Below are 5,314 nucleotides of genomic sequence, written 5' to 3' on the forward strand. Positions count from 1 at the left end.
GCCAAACCCTTCCTAACCCGGATGACGCTAGGCCAATTGTGCGTCGCCCCACGGACCTCCCGGTCGCAGCCGGCTGCGACAGAGCCTGGGCGCGAACCCAGAGTCTCTGGTGGCACAGCTAGCGCTGCGATGCAGTGCCCTAGACCTAACTCAGGCAGTTGTTGTTGCCATCCTGTACCTGTCCCGCAGGTGTGATGTTCGGATGTACCGATCCTGTGCAGGTGTTGTTAGACGTGGTCTGCCACTGCGAGGACGATCAACTGTCCGTCCTGTCTCCCTGTAGCTCTGTGTTAGGCGTCTCACAGTACGGACATTGCAATTTATTGCCCTGGACACATCTGCAGTCCTCATGCTTCCTTGCAGCATGCCTAAGGCACATTCAGGCAGATGAGCAGGCACCCTGGGCATCTTTCTTTTGGTGTTTTCAGAGTCCGTAGAAAGGCCTCTTTGATGTCCTAAGTTTTCATAACTGTGACCTTAATTGCCTACTGTCTGTAAGCTGTTAGTGTCTTAACGACCACTTTTTTACTCCATCAGTAGCTATCACAAATTCGACCAAATAAAGATATAAATAGCCACTAACCAAGAAACAACTTCATCAGATGACAGTCTGATAACATATTTATTGTATAGCATATGTTTTTTTAGAAAAATGTGCATATTTCAGGTATAAATCACAGTTCTACATTGCAGCTGCAATCTGAAATAGCGTCGATGCAGGCAGAATAATTACAGAGACCAACGTCAAATACCTAATTACTCATCATAAAACATTTCTGAAAAATACACAGCGTACAGCAAATGAAAGCCCAACATCTTGTGAATCCAGCCAACATGTCAGATTTTTTAAGTGTTTTACAGCGAAAACACAATATAGCATTATATTAGCTTACCACAATAGCCAGAAACACAACCGCATTTACCAGCAGCAAATGTTAGCGATCGTAACAATCCAGCAAAAGATATATAATTTGACTAACCTTCATATACTTCATCAGATGACAGTCCTGTAACATCATATTACACAATGCATATAGGTTTTGTTCGAAAATGTGCATATTTAGCAGCACAAATCGTGGTTATACAATGTGATCATTAGCAGCATTTCATGCATTCTGGCCGGCGTCATCTTGGAGAGGCACCTAATCTAATCGATAAATAATCGTAAACTTGACAAAAAAATATAGGTTGGACAGCAAATGAAAGATGCATTAGTTATTAATGCAACCGCTGTGTTAGATTTTTAAAATTAATGTTACTAGACATACAGTGTGCGTTACAGCCAGACCAGTGCCGCAATAATGGCGGACAAATCCTTTTTCATTTTACCACATAAATACAGAATAACATCATAAATAGCTCTTACTTTTGGACGAGCTTCCATCAGAATCTTGGGCAAGATGTCCTTTGTCCAAAAGAATCGTTGCTCGGTTGTAAAAAGTCCTCTTAAACTTTGGAACTAGCAGCTAACAATAGCTATGTGACGCCGACATGCCCAAATGTTCAAAACGCAATACTAAGGAAATTCCGAAAATGGCATAAACTGATATAACTCGGTTTAAAATAACTTCATTATGATGTTTCTAGCACCTATATCGAATTAAATTACAGACGGATATATCTAAGGCCGATGACTGAGCGTTTCAAAATGCCATCCTGAGGTCTTGCTTTGCGTCATGACGAACGTCAAAAAGAAAGATCCCTCCGTTCCTTGTGGCTTTATAAGGTCTGAGATCTGCGTAGAAACTCCATTTCAATCCTCATTGGTTACTGACATCCAGGGGAAGGCGGGTGCAGTTCATGTCGACCCATAGGATACATACAGAGCTTTAAACTGATCTGAGAACAGAGCCTCGTTTTCAGACCTTCGCAGTTCCTGTCATGAATTTCGCTGCAGAAAGAGTTCTGTTTCACCCACAGACATAATTCAAACGGTTTTAGAAACTAGAGATTGTTTTCTATCCAATAGTAATAATAATATGCATATTGTACGAGCAAGAATTGAGTACGAGGCAGTTTAATTTGGGAACGATAAATGGTAACGTTGAAACAGCACCCCCTATATTGAGAAAAGGCTAAACCCTTTACAATGAAGATCTGTGAAGTTATTTTGGATTTTTACGAATGATCTTTGAAAGACAGGGTCCTGAAAAAGGGACATTTCTTTTTTTGCTGAGTTTAGTAAGTCTATATATAGCCATATTATAAAGTCTGAAAAGGCTTGTTCATTCACATGGTCATGAAATAACATGTATCTAAAACTGATACTTTAATCAACAAAAATATAAATGCAACATGTAAAGTGTTGGTCCCATGTTTCACGAGCTGAAATAAAAGATCCCAGAATTTTTACATATGTACAAAAAGCTTTTTTTCTCTCAAATTGGGCATTGTCATTACACAGGTGCACCTTGTGCTAGGGGACAATAAAAGGCCACTCTAAAATGTGCAGTTTTGCCACACAACACAATGTCACAGATGTCTCAGAGAGACTGCGGAAATGTCCACTGGAGCTGTTGCCAGGGAATTTAATGTACAGTACCAGTCAAAAGTTTGGACACGCCTACTCATTCAAGGGTTTTTCTTTATTTTTACTATTTTCTACATTGTAGAATAACAGTAAAGACATCAAAGCTATGAAAAAACATAAGGAATCATGTAACCAAAAAAGTGTTAAACAAATCAAAATATATTTTACAACTTATCGTGGGAAGCTTGTGGAAGGCTACCCAAAACGTTTGACCCAAGTTAAACAATTTTAAAGGCAATGCTACCAAATACTAATTGAGTGTATGTTAACTTCTGACCCACTGGGAATGTGATGAAAGAAATAGAAACTGAAATAAATAATTCTCTCAACTATTATTCTGACATTTCACATTCTTAAAATAAAGTGGCTAACTGACCTAAGACAGGGCATTTTTACTAGGATTAAATGTCAGGAATTGCGAAAAACTGAGTTTAAATGTATTTGGCTAAGGTGCATGTAAACTTCCGACTTCAACTGTAGATGAAAACTCTCTTGGTAGATGGTGTGGTCTACAGCTTATCATGAGATACTATAACTCAGGCGAACAAAACCTTGAGACTTCCTTAGATATTGTCCACAAGCTGTTGTTCACAAATATACATAGACCGTCACCCCTTGTCTTACCAGAGGCTACTGTTCTATCCTGCTGATACAGTGTTATGTCATCGTTCAGCCACGACTCGGTGGAACATATTCCAGTTTTTAATGTCCCGTTGGTAGGATATACGTGATCGTAGTTTGTCTATTTTATTATCCAATGATTGTACGTTGGCTAATAGTACCGATGGTAAAGGCAGATTACCCACTCGTCCCCAGATCCTTACAAGGCACTCCGACCTCTGTCCGCGATATCTCCGTCTCTTTCTCCTGCGAATTATGGGGATGAGGGCCTTGTCGGGTGTCTGGAGTAAATCCCTCTCGTCCGAATCATTAAAAAGAAAAATTATTCCCCCAGTTCAAGGTGAGAAATCGCTGTTCTGATGTCCAGAAGCTCTTTTCGGTCATAAGAGACGGTAGCAGCAACATTATGGACAAAACAAGATACAAACAACGTGAAAAAACAAACTAAATAGCACGGTTGATTAGCAGCCCATAAAACGGCAGCCATCATCTCTGACGCCATTCTCTTTTATTTTATTATGTAATAGATAATATGGGTTGAAAAGTGTTTTTTTTCTCAAGGTGAAAGACAAAGGCCAATAGCTTTAATAAAACAAATTTGTCCACACACTTTGTGGATTTCTGAATCATTTATTAACTGGCAAAGCAGAAAAGCAACGGCCGCATCCAGAAACGTCACAAGTCCCATTTTTGCAGCTGTTTCAGTACAACACTACAGGGAGAGAGAGGGGGAGAGGACAAACTCCACTGGACTAGTTTCATAGTATGGAATCACTTAGGAGTTTCTGGATGTTGGGTAAACTTCTCCTTTAAAGCATCATTGAGAAATAATTAATTAAAGTTGGAACATTTGTAGACTAGCGGTTAAGAGTGTTGGGCCAGTAACTGAAATGTCTCCGGTTCGAATCCCCACGCCGGAGAGTAGGAAAAATCTGCCGGTCTGCCCTTGAGCAAGGCAAATAACCCCAACAACAAGTGGTCCCCTGGGCGCCGATGACGTGGACGTCGATTAAGGCTGTCTCCAGCACCTCCCTGATTCAGAGGGGTTCAATGAGGAAGACACGTTTAGGGTGAATGGATTCAGTTGTACAACTGACTAGGTATCCCCTTTCCCTTCCCGTTTAATCATTAGACTCCATAATGTTTAAACATCAGATGCTACAGGCCTTCAACAATGGGTGTCATGAAGCATTACCACCTTTTCTGTAATATGAGTAGTATTTTGATTTAATTCAAACAATTCTGACATGAATTTTGAAAAATATGAATATTGAAAATATAAATGTTTAGATAAGTATTCAGACCCTTTGCTATGAGACTCGAAATTCAGCTCAGGTGCATCCTGTTTCCATTGATCATCCTTGAGATGTTTCTACAACTTTTCATACAATCGAATAGGATCCACAGATTGCGAGTTGAAGATAACTACTTTACTAAGAATGATATAGTATATATGGGATATTAGTAATTGACATACCTGTTCTCTCCAGATTCTCCCAACAATACTATTTATAGGTTTCCTGAACCTGAGAACAGAAACAGGCAATACCAAAATAAATGATCTAATGACTCTGCCTCCTCACAGCAAAATCTGCAGAGCTGGGAAGATTGTATGTATGATTGTATGATATATATATAACATTCTGTTGGTTGACAGAATTTTGTATAGTATTTTAAATTGAAAAATGTGAAGTTTTGAATCCGGCGTTGTTTTGCGTATCAATTCATAAACAATGTGCCATGGAATTGGGTTCATCGAAAATCTCTTCCCAACTATTTTGCAATTTATATGGCACAGCTGTCAGTTTTTTGGTCCTGAAATGAAATTGGTATATGCTTTTATTTATCATACTTTTCTTTAACCATTTATGTTCTTTAATACAGGGCCGACATACAAGCTCCTTACTTTTTTACCATTTTTGTGGTAAGGCTGCAATTAGTTGAAAGCAGACATTTCCATATGTCTGTGTTAGCTGTGTGTGATATTACTCCACCAGTCCTATTTATGATATCATTCACTAAAATTATACCTTTTTTAAAATTTACATTTCTTAGAATTTTTTTTTTTTTTAATCAATTAGTATATTTGAGTTTAACCACAATATTTGTTGTACCATGACTACATCCAACCCAACTCCATGTGTTGCCACTATCATGTATCCT

The 5,314-nt window shown here is 38.9% G+C and overlaps 1 long non-coding RNA gene across 1 annotated transcript; it reads right to left on the minus strand.

Annotated features, from left to right (window-relative positions):
- Window positions 1-3,761: 3,761 nt before the first annotated feature.
- On the minus strand, window positions 3,762-4,830 carry LOC120042514. The gene is made up of 2 exons (XR_005476117.1): window positions 4,629-4,830; window positions 3,762-4,183 (listed from the first exon to the last, which is right to left on the minus strand). It is a non-coding gene; the product is annotated as an uncharacterized LOC120042514 (long non-coding RNA).
- Between the last annotated feature and the right edge of the window lie 484 nt (window positions 4,831-5,314).

Source organism: Salvelinus namaycush, unplaced genomic scaffold (genome assembly GCF_016432855.1).
Source record: "Salvelinus namaycush isolate Seneca unplaced genomic scaffold, SaNama_1.0 Scaffold7, whole genome shotgun sequence".
NCBI classification, from domain to species: domain Eukaryota; kingdom Metazoa; phylum Chordata; class Actinopteri; order Salmoniformes; family Salmonidae; genus Salvelinus; species Salvelinus namaycush.